Source organism: Cupressus sempervirens, chromosome 11 (assembly GCF_028749045.1).
Source record: "Cupressus sempervirens isolate cs-2001-9-10 chromosome 11, ASM2874904v1, whole genome shotgun sequence".
Taxonomy (NCBI): Eukaryota; Viridiplantae; Streptophyta; class Pinopsida; order Cupressales; family Cupressaceae; genus Cupressus; species Cupressus sempervirens.
Window position 1 is genome coordinate 572,538,514 of NC_143128.1, and position 16,868 is coordinate 572,555,381.

Here is a 16,868-nt window from a genome sequence, read left to right on the forward strand (position 1 = left end):
ATGTCAACAAGGTGAATTAAACTCCCTACTCTTCCCCTCTTAAAAACAAGGAGGTTCTAATAATTCAAATATTTGATGTAGGACTTACATTTTTTGGAAAACATTGGGCTTCGAGATTCGGAGCTTTAGGAAATAATTTGACATGGTCCAATATGAAGTCGGGTAATCATATCATTCAAGTCAAGTTGAATAGATGTCTACTATTTGATTCCTAGGGCATTTATGAAGACTACCTTTTATGTTTTCTTATTAATTTGGGTCAAACTGCCACCCCTTTGTTCAGATGGGATCCTCACATCATTATGGAAAAGTATCCTTTTCATTTAGAGATTATGTAGACTCATAATCCCAAAAAAAAAATCTATTGTAAAACTTGTGGTAAGTCTCTAGGTGACTAGGACCAATATGTACAAGTTGGCCCACAAGTTAAAACTTCTTCTATCCAACCTAAAACATTAGATCAAATACATTTGGTAATATTTTGACTCAAAAATCCCACACCTAATTTTTTCTTAGGATGCGCAAGGTTAGGTGGAGGAAAGAGATTTGCAAGATAATCTACACAATCCAATTAACAAAGAGGAGACCTTCCTGAAATAGGGAACCAGAGTTTAATGGATAAAACAAGGTGACATAAACACTAAATTCTTTCACCAATCTACTTTGAAACAAACAAACAAAAAAAATTAATTTTATAAGGAAGCTTATTAATGAGGTAGGGAGGTCATTGTCTTCCCTAAAATACTTTGAAGGAGAATTGATAGAGTATTGTTGTTATATGGGTCCTAATCAGACTCAGAGATTAATTTTTCCCCATTTCATTTAGTGCAATTTCCCCCCATACACTAGGGGTCAAGGGTCAACACCCTTTGTAGGGTCCTAGGGTCAATGATCCCAAAGCCAAAAATGAATTTACTATTGTAAATGGTAACATTAGTTATATTTCTCTATTCATTGGCCTATTCTAGCCCTAATTTTGTAAGTGACAAAAAGCTTGTACAAAATGGCTTAGGGTTAGGGATTTCATGATGTATGATGAGATTGTAGCTTCTTGCGGTGGTATTGAGGTATAAGGGATTATAGATTGTAATCATGTTGTAATCACTAGATAATAAGAATATTGGATTTGTTTGGTGGATGTAGCCAGGCGATTGGGTGAACCATGTTAAATCTATGCGTCTTGTGTTCTCTTATTTGTGATTTATTATTTTCTCATATTGGTTATATTTGCATGCAATTGGTATTTATGTTCTGTTAATTCTAACAGTTACTTCTCTCTTCTCAACCCTAATCCTAGGATGGATCCCAACATGGATGTGCTCCATTCCTCTATTGTAGATTGTGTCATTGTCACTCTAGAGGAAGTGAAATTGGTTACTTTCTAGTTGATTCCTTATGATGTCCTGGGTCTAGACAAGTTTCCCCACCTTTTCTTCTAAAACTTCTTGGATATTGTGGGTAAGGAACTTCTTTGGGCTGCTAAAGAAATCTTCTCTTTAGGGATCATTCTAAAAGAATTGAACAACACTTATATAGTACTAATTTCCAAGGTGACATGAGCTAATAAAATATTTGAATATAGACTTATAAGTCTTTTTAATATGGTGTACAAAATTCTATCCAATCTTGTAGTCGTTAGGATCAAGCCCTTCGTGAAGAAGTTGGAGCACCCTCACTAGAGAGGCTTCACCCCAAGAAGGAAAATCAAGCATGTCATCCTTAATGTTCATTAAATTATTCATTATATGCATAAAGGAAACAAGGAAAGGATGGTTCTTAAGTTAGCTATCTTCAAGGCTTACAATATGGTTTCTTAGGACAGTGTCTCTGTTGTTTTTTTAAAAAGTTGGTTTTAATGGGATAATCCTTATGCTTTTGGAAAGTTGCTGAAGAAAAATAAACTTCTCAACGCATATGAATGGCTATCTTGAGGGATACTTCTCCTTGAAGGATGGTTTTGTTAAGGTGACCCTCTCTCCCCTTGCCTATTCATTGTTTTGGTTGATTTTCTTGGGAGAAATCTTTGCAAGAAGATATATTTTGGCTCTGTAGCAGGTTTTCAATTGTCTACAGCTCCAATTATCATCTCTTGTCAACAATATGTTCATAGTGGAAGCTACCATTTTTGAAGCCTAAGGCTGGAAAATCCTTTTTCATTATTTTTCTTTTGGTGTTTGGATAGAAAATTGACCTTTAGAAAAGTGCCTTATTTTTCTTTAACACACTCATACCTCTTTAGCTAAGAATTGCATCTATTCTAAAATTAATGATTGATTCTCTGGCCTCTAAGTATTTATAGGCTCCTTTCTCAATGGGTAAAAATAAATAATTCTATCTGAGCTAGTCAGCTAGAAAGGGTACAAATTAAGTCGATATCTTAAAAAGGGGGCTCTGCTCAATAATATTGCCAAGATACAAATGTTTGGTGGTGTTATTCAAAGTACTTATGTCTATATTATGTCTCTCTTTTACATGCCTATATCTTGGACTACTAAACTAGATATCATCAAAATGTAGCTTTTGTGGCCAAGGGTTGAGGACAAAAAATCACCTTTCCTTGGTGGACTTGAGTAAGTTGTGTTCCCTACAAGACAAAGGTGATCTTAATGTTAAGGATTCTTAACTTTAAAACTTGTCTTCATTTTCCAAGTTTAGTTGGAATCTCATGAATTTGAATATAAATTGGATGAGTATCATGAGATCTAAATACATGCTGACTAGAGTTGGTCATTGTTTCATGGTCAAGTTCCTTCCTATAGGCTCTAATATCTGGAATAGCTATGTGAAGAGCATCCCAACTTTACTTCAAAAATACCTCTAGTAGATAGGAAATGGGAAGATAGTTTATTTCTAGAGAGACCCTTGGATTGGTTAGCCCCCACTAGATTTTCCCTCTCTTTTTCCAATCCTTCAAATCATTCTTAGGAAGCATTTGGGAGAGAAGGCAAATGATTATTTTGATCTATCTATTATTTCCCCCCAAGTGGAAGATTGATCTTAACTAGTTCAATGTTTTATTGTGTGCTATTGTTGCCTAGTTGTTACAAACTCTTGACTCCATTAAAATCAATAGGATGCCTAAATTTGGAATAAAATTCTGTAGGAAACTATTCAGTTAAGTGAAGATTTTCCCTTCTTTCTCCAAGTTGGTCACAAGCTTTCGAATGTCCAAGATGTGGTCCCTTAAAGTTATGCTTAACGTTAGGTTTTCCTAGCGGATGGTATGTTACACAAAAATCCTCACATTGGATAATTTACAAAGGATAAACATACAATTGGTCAATCATTTTCTGCTTTGTGAAAATCATGAGGAGTCTATTCACCATCTATTATTCTTATGTCACATTGCCTAAATGGTTTGACAATTTATGATTACCCTTTCCATTAAGCAATGGACCCAATGTCAAGACCCTCAAGTGGTCTCAAAATCTTTGACTCCTCCCTTGACTCACACTTTTACAAAGCAATTTTTGTGGCACTCCCTCCTCTACATTAGTTGGGTTTTATGGAAGGAAAGAAACACTAGAGTGTTCATAGACAAGTCCAAGAATAAGAACTCAGTGTATTACTTGGTGGTTAACAACACTCGATTGGGAATTTTCTAGAAAGTGTTGTCTTGTCAACTGTCTTCTCATATATAAATCCCCAATTATGGGATTTAGAAATCTAGTTAAACATTTCCCCTTAACCTTAGATGGGTGAAATTGAACTTTGATGAGTCCTCATGGGCTAATCTAGCTCGAGTGGGTGGGGATGGCCTCAAACATGACACAACATGAGAGGTTATGGAGGCCTATTTAGTGAATTTAGGTACCCAAATGGCCACATGGCATAATTATATATCGTTTACAATGGGGTCATATTAGTGAAGGCAAGCGGGTACAAAAATCTTATCATAGAAGGTGATGCCAAAAATTTCATTGCCCTTCTTAACAATGGTTCATAAGTGGGTTGGGAGACTTGTTGGCATTATGATTATTTTGTCATTAGTGACAACACTTACTCAATTTTGTATGCTTACTGAACATCAAGTGGTTAGCTTGTAAACTTAGAAATTCAACAGTTTACACCAAGCAGACAATGGCTACCGAGCAAATTTAGACAATGTGAAGTCTAGCAGTGTCTACCGAGCTTCTCAGTATCTATCGTGCTTCACAGTGTCTACTGAGCAGATAATTTGTGCGAGCAGATAATTTGTGTCATGAAGATTCAGTGCAAATTGAGTGATGAAAGATTTAATGTTTACCGAGTGAAGCAAGGTAAACTCAGTGTATAGTATCTACCAAGTGACACTACATCTACCGAGTCACTAGTGGTTACCAAGTTCAAAACTACATCGAGTGATTAGTATGGACCAAGCCTTCACTTCTACTAAGTGCATGATGATGCCGAGTAATGCAGTGGACGTCAAGTATCAGAAGGTCACCGAGTCAATTCAATGAACCCAAGTTATTTACTATTGGGACGACTCTATAATGTATTTGTTTACTTGTATTTTGGCCGACCTTGTAATTTTGTAAGTTTGAAAGGTATATATGTAAGATGTATTGTAAGATATCATGAATGAATGAATAAATGTATGATGCATGGAATGAGAAGGAATTGCAAAGTAATGTGAAGTATATGAAAGATCATCATTAGCAGTTCAAGGTACATAGCAAGGTCAATTCAGAGACTGAAAGGTTATATCCATCACATGAGGTGATTAGTGCATAAGAGATCTTATCAGCAATCAGTTGCAAGTAGATCCACTACTTCATCCTAACAGGTGAATAAGATTTTTCAAATCCTCTAACAAGGTAGACTTAACAGTCTTTGTACAAATCTCCTAATAGAGTGCATACTTCATTGTATGTTTGCAAATCCTTTAACAAGGTGGACCTAACAGTCCTTTGTGCTCCTAACAAGGCAGATCACCAGAAGTGGTCAATGTACGCCTTAACCAGCCAACTTTATACTGCAATATTAAATTTTTGTGGGTATCATCCCCACCCCAATTTTACTTTCTATTTGGAAGGTTTCTAGGTCACCAAATATTGTGTTCACTTGTGTAATGATTGTTTTATGTTTCAGAATTTATGCATGTAGTAGTATAGATGGATGTATGGTAAAAAGAATAAAAAGTTTCAAGGTTACTAATTCACCCCTCCTCTCTCAGTAACCTATCATACCCTAAATATTTCCAACAATTGGTATTAGAGCACTATGGTTCTCAAGATAAAAGTTTAGCAGCTTGAGTAAAGATCTAAGGACAAATGGAGATATTTAGACTTGACAAGCCATTTGAAAATGAAAAGCTAGATCTGAAAATGGCCATGGCTCAACTCAAAGAATCAAAGGAGCATCTTTCTCAATCCCTGAAGAGAAGGAAGGAGCTTGCAAGACAAATGAATGACCATCAGTATGTTGAAGAAAATATTGAAGACCTTTTACCATCAAGTAGCTCAGATGAAGCTAATGAGGCAATCAAGGAACTCTTAGCAAAGAATGGCTCTCTACAAGAAGAAGTAAGAAAACTTAAAAGAGAACAAGAAATCCAATCAATCAGACTATGTGAAGTTTTGAAACAGAGAAACAAGGCAAATGAAGACTTGGAGGCAAGAAACAATCAATCCAATTAGCATGAAGACCTCATGGATCAAATCTCTGGAGCAAATGAAGAAATCAAGATTCTTAAAGCACAAAATGAAAGAATAAGAAGTGATCTAAATAGTGAAAGGGAAATTAATGAAAGAATACTAAGAGAACTGAGATGTGGAAAGAAAATTGTTGAGAAATTAAAGAGTGACCTAAATACTAAAAAGCAAATCAATGAAAGAATGATGAAGTCACAAGAAGACATGAATCAACTGATACAGCAAAATGAGAAAAATCTTCATAAGCAAAATGATAAAGTAGGACTTGGATACAATGAAGACCAAGGTGAATCTTCCACACAAGGTGCAAAAATAAATTTAAAACTCTCATGCAATCATTGTGGAAAAATTGGTCACACATCAAACAAATGCTGGAGCAATGGAAAAGGAAAATTCAAAGGAAAGTGCTATAACTATAATCAACATGGTCACAAAGCCAATGAATGCAAGGAGAAACCAAAATTTGAAGGTAATTGTCACAAATGAAAAAAGCATGGTCACAAGGAATCTCAATGCAGATCCACAACATTCAATCCAACTAAAAAACTTGTAAAGGCAATATTTGGATGGGACTACAATACCTGGAACAGATGTCATTATTGTGGAGAATATGGACACATTGATATAAATTGTGCAAGACATCACCTAAGGAAGAAGGACACTACTATAAGGTGTTATACATGCACTGAACTCGGTCATATAGCTAAAAACTGCATGAATATAGGCAGAATTGAAGATGAAAAGAAAGCAAGGACTGACAACATAAGGAAAAATATAGAGCAACAATAGATTCCTAAATCCACTGAAGATGCAAGCTCAAATCATGGAAGTGAAGTCACTCAAGAAGCGGGTGACTCCATACCCTCAAACTAAATTCCTAAGAATGAGTTGGTGTTGTACTCACCAAGGAAATTATAAGCAGTTCCAAAAAATGTAAGGAATGCAAAATGATCCAATCAGTATTGCAGATACACTGGGATCACAGAAAAGTTATCTTTCACCAAGTGCATCAGACTCTACTGAGAAAAGTAGTTGAAGACCTTACCGAGCGAGGTCAGGAGTAAAGGAATTTTGTTTGTCTACTGAGTTGATACTCATGCTGAGTTAGGTTAGTGGATGATAGTCTATCATGCACTATGACAACATGGCACCTAGCATTAATGGTGAACTTTTCATCAAAATGGGCAGAATTCAACTTCATTTTCATCATATTCTCAGGGCTAAAATATTTCCAAGTGCATTCAAGCGATTTTGAGAAAATTTGCAGATAAAGAAGTATGTTCAAAAATTTCCATCACTTACTGAGCAACAATGGCTTCCGCAAGCACAAGCACTAGCAAGGCAAAACGAGGATCAAAAATGTTGGTCAAGAGCATAGAATGGAAAGCACCTAACTTCAAGATGGTTCCCACTGTGGCAGAGGCACTAGACCCTAATGGTGCACAATCGCAAATACCACCAAAGGTACTTTTAATCAATGATATCTGAACTCATTTCAAATTTTATATTCAAGAAATAGGAACCCTAGAAATGGATAGAGTGTTGGAAGAAATGTGTGTTAGTGGTTCTCTGAAACCCAAACATAAACATTTGGAGACAAAAGGGTTGACCCACATCTCCCACATGCCAAGAAGCTTCCAAATAAAATGGATCAGATACATCCTTAGCCATGTTCACAATGGTCAGCTATGGCTAGAGCAACCTGTACTGATCACTAAGAAGATGATTCACAAGATTACTGTCCTTCCCATACTTAGCAAAGCCAAATCTACAAAAACCCTAAGTCTGGATGAACTTCAGAAGAAAACCCTAGCCGAGTGGGATGGCAGAGGCTTAAAGGTTAGCACAGTTACCGACGTTGAACTTAGATATGGAATTCATGTGATAGCTCACAAGATCTACAATTCAAGTCAATTAAACAGTGTGTCGTGTGAGGCCGTAGACCTGGTGTTCAAGGTTGTGAAGAATAATTTGGAGTATGACTTGCCTGACCTAATGTTAAGACAACTAAACAAAAACATGGACAGTATCAAATCGTCCAAGAATAACCCATATAAATTTGGATCATTGTTGACATGTTTATTCTTCTATGTACAAAAATTATTTCCCTCCAAAGGATCTATGGTATGGAGAAAGGATGTCCCCATTCTTTATCAAATTAATGAGTTTATAGCAGAAATGGGTGTCAATTTTGATAGTATAATGGACAACTATTTTGAGAACTTCAAGGAGAGGATGAACAATAGGTTCAGAATCCCTCCTAAACTTGTTGAAGATTACAAAGATGATGTTTGTTTTATGGTCGACTGTGATAGAGTATATATTCAGGCAGTCAGGCCCCAAGTTGCATGGGTAAAACCTCTACCTTATTAGGTAAACATTGATGAAACTAGGGATATTATTGAAGCACTGGTAAATGAACCAGTAGATCCCAAGAAACCAATTTTTGGAACCTATGATGAGGCTAAAGCCAGAATAGAATTGGAAATCAAACTTCCCCAAGCAATCAGTAAAAGTAAAAGAAAGGTTGCCAAGTTGAAAACTGCTATCGAGCCCTTAATGATTATCGAGGGAAAAGGTGAAGATGAAGAAGAGGAACAAGAAACAGAAAAGAAAGAAGAAGAATCAGAGAAGGAGGCAGAACTTGCAAAGAAGAAAGGTAGGGTTATCATCAAAAAACCCCCAAAGGCCTCCACAGCTATTTTCACAAGAAGAGGTAAAGGTAAGAATAAGGATGAAGTAGTATTCAGCAAGCCCCAACTGACCTTCCAAGAGAGATTGAAACAAATGGAAGAGGGAGCTAGCATCACAAATTTCAAAGCATTAAAATTTGAAACAAGGACTGATGCAGAGAAGATGCAGATTGAGGAACTGGTACTTAATAAGATGGGAAAATGGAGATACTCCCCATACCAAATTGCCCCTCAAATCTCCAAAGAGTTGTTGGTAAGATTGCAACCAAGGTGGGATTCAGCCACCCAAATAGCCAAGGACATATATGAACAATCCTTGAAGAATCTTCTACCGAGTCTTACTGAGGCAGAAATAAAGGTAGTAATGAAGAACAACGAAGGTAAAATGATGATCAGATTTCACACATGTTTGATTTTAATCAAGGACATTGAGCATGTTGTTAGAGATGCAAAAAATATGTGGAAGAACATCTATCATCTGCATAAGCCTAGTAATGATCCAGTGGTAATCAAGGATGATGATGGCACCAATAGTGATGAAGGAGATGACAGTGCTCCAAGTGCTAGAGATGATCAAGCTCTAAGGTCTGATGATGAAGAAAAAGGGGAAGAAGCTAAAGAGGAAGATAAGGAGGAAGAGGATGAAGAAGATAATCCAATGAAGATTGCAACACAAGTCATTGATGTATATGAGCAATGTTAGTGTGCTAATAGAAACCAAATTTAAATAAAGCTTCTACAAACTAAACAAAATTCATAAACTTCAAGATAGACTAAGATGAGCTCTCAGTTGAGAATATGAGCCATTAATGGACTTTCTCAATGAGAAGCTCTCTTGTTGGGTGGCTTTGTCTAAATAGATAGGATGTATGCTCAAACTTATGTTTCAAAAAGGGCTTCAAATGGAGTTGGCATTTGGGTGTGAGTGTATAGTTTTGATGTAGAATGGCTTCTTAAAATGGCATTATGACTTTACTTCATGGATTGTGTTGTTTTGCAAAGGGGAAGGATCCAATTTATAGGCAAGAGGCTTGAGGGATTGAGGGCTAAGATGCAAGGATGGAAAAAAGCTCATGGAGGGCTCAGATTGCATGAGAGGAGAGCACATGGATTGTGCTTCCTTACAGCCAATCAGGAGTGACACATGTCACAGGGTGAGAGGATGGAGGAAAAGGGAAGGATGAGTCAAAAAAGGAGGCTCAAGGGATAAAATCTTCATAAAGACCCTCATAATGGCTTGTAAGAGCAATAAAAGGGCTTGGAAGAATCATTTATGGCCTAGTGGACTTCATAAAATTTTATGGTTGGGATATTTTGAGGGAGATGAGAGGAATTTTGACTTGAGCTTGATTAAGAAAGTTTTAAGCTTGCTTAGGCTTGTGCAAGTGATTAGAGGATGGATTAGGATGGTTTAGGATTAGCTTAGGGATAGGCAAGTGGATGGCATTTAATGAGGGTGGGTGGAGGAGATATTTGTTAACTTTGGCTTGGGTTAGTAAGTCTTAACCCATGTTTAGAGAATGTGACAACGTTAGGAGAGGATTAGGATTAGGTTTAAAGACATGTTCTAGAAGAGTCTAGACTTTGGATGAGGATAAAGACTTTCTAGAATAGTCTAGAATTTCCTAGGATGAGGATGAAGACTTTCTAGAAGAGTCTAGAACTTCTTAGGATGAGGATAAATTAGATTTTTAGGAAATAAATAAAGTTTTATTTATTTCAAGGGTTTGGGTTGAGGAGATATTTATTAAAACTTTTTTAATAAACATGAGGATTAATATTTAATCTTAATTAAATATTTTGAGTTGGGATTAGGGGTAGGAAATGATGGGATTAGCCTTTAATCAAAATTAAAGAAGGATTAGAAGATTTTGGAAGAGGTTAGTGGTCTTACGGAAATTGGCCAAGTTTTGGGCAAAAAATAAATTTTTTATTTATTTTGGATTTTTTGGTCAATTTATTAATTAAATAATTAATAAATAAGGAAATAATGTTTAAATAAGATTTAAACATTTTTGGGAGGGATTCCTTAATTAAATATTTTTAATTAAGATAAAGGGATTTAATGGCACAAAAATAAATTAATTAATTAATTAATAAATGATGATGTCATCAGAAATTTTTCAGAAAATAAAAATACTTTATTTTCTAAAGGTTTTTAGGTGTCTACAATTGCTTCCTCCCTCACTCTCCACCGAAGACTGCAACATCATCAGGGTTGGAGACAGCTTCAGCGGGATTGACCACATCAGAAACATCATCTACTCCTGCTTCCCCACTGCTTCGAGCATCTTCTATGGAAGTAACCAATACTTCATCTACCGAGCTGCAGCCTTCTTCATCAGCACCCGAGCAATTAGTCATTACAGCATCAGCTATTTCAACCTCCTCTGATCAATGTACAGTAAGTTCTACAATTCTTTCTACAATTTTGTCTACAACTCCAATTGTGAATATTCCTGTTTGTACATCATTTTTGGGAAGCACACCAATTTTTGGATTTAGCCGGTACTTCTCTCAGCTTTCCTCCAGTTGCACCTATTCAAGTATTTTATGCTAGTCCATCTATGTCAAATGTTGTCTCTGTTTCCAAATCCAAGGAAGTAAGCATAGAAGTACAGCCTAAGACTCCTCTGAAACTTCTCCTTACTGGAAAACAAATTGATGAAGATATAGATTTGGATACAGAAATTGTTGTTCCAAAGATAGACTTGGACAATACCTCAGCCAGTGAGATGAGAATGGTTAGTCAACTTCTAGACCAGAAGGCAAGGCAGAAGCAACTCAGAGAAGAGAGAGATAGAGAATATACTATAATAGAAAATGCTAAAAATATTTTTATTGAAGCTATTGGTGTTGATGTTGATTCATCTCAACACATTTTTTTGCAATTAGAAGAGGTTGTAGATAAGTTCAATGAGGACACCTCTGGGCAAGAGAAACTCATTAAAAAGGCGGAGAAGAAATTTGATAATAAAGTGCTTGAGCACATTGCAATAAAACAAGTTGAATTAACCTCAATTTTGAGCAATCTTGAGCAAGCATTCACAAATTTAACATCACTTTTTGGCAAGCTCTGCGATGTTACCGAGTTCACTAAGGAAGTCAAGGAAAAATTGAATAAATTAGATATAGAAATGAAAGATAGCACTCAAAAGTTGCAGCTTGACCATAGTTCAAGCTCATCCCATCACACAAGGGTGAAATTTTTGTCTGAAATGCAAGCAAAGTTACTCAGAGAAGAAGCCAAAATTTGGTCTACATTGATTGACATTCAAAATATGATTCTTCCAATCATGGATCAAATGTAGAAACACCTTGCCTACTCAAAAACATTGATTCATTACAGCAATTTTTCAATAGCAGATCATATGATTGAACTTTCTATAGAAGTTCAAGTGGCTCTCTCCACCTACAAAATTTTGCAAGAGAATTGGGATAAGACATTGTCTCTTATTCTCAAGGTACACTCAGATTTTCTCTCACATTTTGGTGTCTCAATTTAAATTTATTGTATATACATTCCTTGGCATTATTATCAAAAAAGGGGAAATGAGATTGTTGGCAGGGGGAGATAAGATTGTTGACATTGGCAATATGAGATGAATAAGGAATAAGAAAGGCATTGTACAGATGAAAGCTATGCATACCATATGTATGGGGGAGATATGTGAGATATATGAGACATGTAAGGTGTGTAAATAGCAGAATAAATCAGAATGTCAGTTTTGATTCATAAGTGTTTTTGTCACTAATGCCAAAGGGGGAGATTGTTGGCATTATGATTATTTTGTCATTAGTGACAACACTTACTCAATTTTGTATGCTTATCGACCATCAAGTGGTTACCTTGTAAACTTAATAGTTCAGTAGTTTACACCGAGCAGACAGTGGCTACCGAGAAAATTCAGACAATGTGGAGTCCAGCAGTGTCTACCAAGCTTCTCAGTATCTACCGTGCTTCACAGTGTCTACTGAGCAGATAATTTGTGTCATGAAGATTCAATGCAAACCGAGCGCTGAAAGATTTAGTGTTTACCGAGTGAAGCAAGGTAAACTCAGTGTACAGTATCTACCAAGTGACACTACATCTACTGAGTCACCAGTGGTTACCGAGTTCAAAACTACATCGAGTGATTAGTATGGACCGAGCCTTCACTTCTACTGAGTGCATGATGATGCCGAGTAATGCAGTGGACGTTGAGTATCAAAAAGGTCACCAAGTCAGTTCAGTGAACTCGAGTTATTTACTATTGGGCCGACTCTGTAATGTACTTGTTTACTTATATTTTGCCCGACCTTGTAATTTTGTAAGTTTGAAAGGTATATATGTAAGATGTATTGTAAGATATCATGAATGAATGAATAAATGTATGATGCATGGAATGAGAAGGATTTGCGAAGTAATGTGAAGTATATGCGAAAGATCATCAGTAGCAGTTCAAGGTACACAGCAAGGTCAATTCAGAGACTAAAAAGTTATATCCATCACATGAGGTGATTAGTGCATAAGGGACCTCATCAACAATCAGTTGCAAGCAAATCCACTGCTTCATCCTTATAGGTGAATCTGATTTTTCAAATCCTCTAACAAGGTAGACTTAACAGTCTTTGTACAAATCTCCTAACAGAGTGCATACTTCATTGTATGTAAATCTTTTGACAAGGTGGACTTAGCAGTCCTTTGTGCTCCTAACAGGGCAGATCACCAGAAGTGGTCAATGTAAGCCTTAACCAACCAACTTTATACTGTAGTATTGAAGTTTTGTGGGTATCATCCCCACCCCAATTTTACTTTCTATTTGGAAGGTTTCTGGGTCACCAAATATTGTGTTCACTTGTGTAATGATTGTTTTATGTTTCAGAATTTATGCATGCAGTAGTATAGATGGATGTGTGGTAAAAAGAATAAAAAGTTTCAAGGTTACTGATTCACCCCTCCCTTCTCAATAACCTGTCATACCCTGAATATTTCCAACAAGACTATGCATGTAATTAATATTATTTCTGCCCACCTCACCATATTGTAATCTTTTTTGCGCTAGCACATTTTTTGTGAAGGAACCATGCTGTTCACAAGCTATGGATTGAGGGTCAGTTTACAACCAATACAATTCATTAATCCAATCTCAAGAAATGTTCTTCATAATGCATATGTAACTTCTTCTTCATTGATCATTTCTATGGTCTGGATGAAATTAGTTCTAGTTACCCCTATGGCATTATTACTACAATCAACTTTTAAATGGATCTTGGTATTAATCACAAATATCTAAGAGTTGTTATTTTCCTATTCTATAACTTGACCAGGGTAAATGGGTTAATATCCCTTTCATCTAAGTTATGAGAGAGAAAAGATCATTGCTATTTATTTCTCCCTTATTAGTGACTAGATCATAGCCTCCATGATGAGATAGAAAGTACGGCTCAACACTGACATCCTCTTGAGAAAATTCACTTAGATCATTTAATTAACCTTTATATTAATTCTAGAGACTTCCAAAATATTCTTTATTATTTCTTGGCTATTCTTATCTAGACCAATAGCTTCTTGATCATTTGAGCTAATCTTCATTTTTTGTCCTCTTGATTTTTTTCCTATAACAAACGCCCTGCATCATTTTTTTCCTCTCCTCTTGAGGGTCTATGAGTCTCAAATAAAAAATCGTGGGTATTACACTCCTTATCAACCTTTTGGGATTAGTTTTTCTTCTACACCATCTTAGAATACATCTTTAGGACTTACCCATTGGACAATTTTTTATAGTGAAATCAAGAAAAAGGAAACAATTAGAACTTTAGGGCTTGTACCCAAACCTCGAGTTTAATATTAATAGAAACTTCATGAGGGAGATTTGTGGACTATGCAATGCTAACACAAAGTCAACCATAAGCCAAACTTTTTTCTAGCTACAATCTTTGAGTCGATGGAGTTTAATTTGGCAATCAAGAAATAATGCCTAAAAACATTATTCTTCCTAAAATTTGAGGGATGGCCCGAGAATTTTAACCCAAACTGGGGAAACCTCACAAGCATAGTCTAATGGGGAGAACCCTAAATGTTATTTATGAAGAGCAAGTGAGGCTTTGTTGAGCATCTATTGATGTAGGAGCATCCTGGGTGTAAGAGCAATCTTGCATCACGCAAAAATATTTTATTTTCAGTCTTTTCTATTTTAATAAGGACTAGTACACAAGGTGGTTACTGTTTATGGGAACTTGCTATTTTTAGTAAGTTGTCATATGAGTTCAGAATGTTCTCATTTTCTATAGGAAGGTTCATTTTAGAGTTGTAAGCCTAGCATAAAAATCTCATTGCTCAAGCTTAAGTATCAAAGAAGTTATTGCAATTTTTGGTGGAGAAATTTGTAGAAAAATCTTGAGGCTCACCGTTTGAGGCCTTAGAGTGCCTGGATGAGGTTCAAAAACTCGATGGAAGGGTGCTTGCATGGTTCCAAGCCTGTAGATGTATTTGGCTGACTCTATATGTATTGTTAGGGTCTGTTAGCCCTAGGTATTAAATTTCAATGTCTAGAACCTTCCCGGGTGGCATAAAATTGCCTATTTGAGAAAGGCCTAAACATTGTCTAAGACAACTCTGAGTGGTAGTTTGTAGCTTAGTCTTGCATATTACTATAATGAAGGTACCGATGTGGGTTAGCATATTGTACTTATGAATTCTATAATTCTGCATTTGTGGCACAAATAAGAAGTCCATATTATGTTCTTGCATTTTTTGTTGTTTCTTTGGTTCTGTAATGTGTTTATGGTATTAAGAGGATCACCCTTCATCAAGTGATATCAAAGCCATGTTCTTGAGTGTGTGGATAGATTGCCAACTGTGAGGCAGTTCACATCAGGATCGTGGTTTGGGCTGAGTGTATAGACAAATCGCCGACTATGAGGCAGTTTGCACTAGGGTTTCAATGAAAGCGCAAAAATGTGTCCATGAAGAGAGCATGGCAGAAAAGCTATAGGTGTTACACCTGAAGGTTTCCAAGCCCTCCAAAGACAAATGCAAGCATTGGAAGAACATATGCATAGAGGAATAAATCTTCTCATAAGAGATGAAAGGGAGGATAAGGATGAAATAGAAGAAGATGTCAGCACAGTAGTTCTAAACCCAGAGGAATAGAGGATTTTTAGGGCCATCTTCAAGATTGGAAAATGACCTAAGTTTGAGGTTCCCACATTTTCAGGAAATTTTAACCCTGAGGAGCAAATTGATTGGATCAATGAACTAGAGTACTTAGAGTATGAAGATATTGAAGATCTTCATAGGGTCAAATTTACAAAAGAAAAACTAAAGGGACATGCAAAGATTTGGTGGTAGGAGGTTCAATTGGAGAGAAGTAAACAGGGAAAGGAGAAAAAATCACCTCATGGGAACGGATGGTAGCTGAAATGAAGTGATAATTCATTCCTATGGATTATGAGCTTGATTTATTCAAGAAAATACAAGGGTTGAAGCAAGGGGGAAAATCTGTTCAAGAGAATATGGAAGATTTATATCGAGTTCTCATTAGAATCGGCCATGCAAAAGCTAATAAGGAGAAAGTGGCCCATTATCTTTATGGGTTAAGGCCAAGTATTTAGGATGGGTTGAGTCTAGTTCAAATGAAAAACATTGAGGAGGCATACCAGTTTGCCCTAAAATTTGAGGAGAAACTGAGCAAGAAGTTTGACAACAAGAATAGCAGAAGAAGTTGCAGTGGAAGATCTGGTAGATGATCTTATGGAGACTGAAATGATGACTAGAAGAATAAGGATGAGGCTGGAAGTAGTAGTCAGAACCAAACGAGAAACAATTCCAATCGTTTCCATGATTAGAACAATAGAGAACAAAGAGGAAGAGGCAGAGGACAAGGAGCTGGAAGAGGAGGCTTTTATGGGAAATGTTTTCATTATGGAGAAGAAGGGCATAGAGCATTTGAATGTACCCAGTGCCAAGGAAGGACAGATCAAAGAACAGATTGCTAGGCCAGAGTTACACATGTTGACAAAGATACCAGATCCTCACATTCTGAAGATGTTAAAAGAGGAGAAGTCCTAGTTAACAAAAGAGCCTTGCTAATTGGTGAGAATGAACTTGATCAAAGGAGCTTGTTTTGCACAAGGTGCAGATGTGAAGATAAGTGTTGTGATGTGATAATTGATGGTGGAAGTACTAACAATCTAGTGATAATTTTTCTGAAGTGCAGAAGGTTTGTACAGAACCTGTTGCACTTGATAGGACAAAGTGGTTGGATTTCATGATCCAGGATAATATGTTGTTCAAAGGAAGTCAGTTGTGCATTCCCAGAAGTTCTATGAGAGAGAATCTCATCAAGAAGCACAGTGGAGGATTGGTTGGGCATTTTGGTAGAGATAAGACCATTGCTTTGGTTATTGAGAATTATTACTGGCCACAATTGCAGCAAGATGCGAAGTTTGTACAAAGTTGTAGAGTATGTCAGATGGCAAAAGGAGTGAAGCAAAACACAGAGTTGTATCAGCCATTACATGTACCAAAGAAACCATGGGAGGATGTCAGCATGGA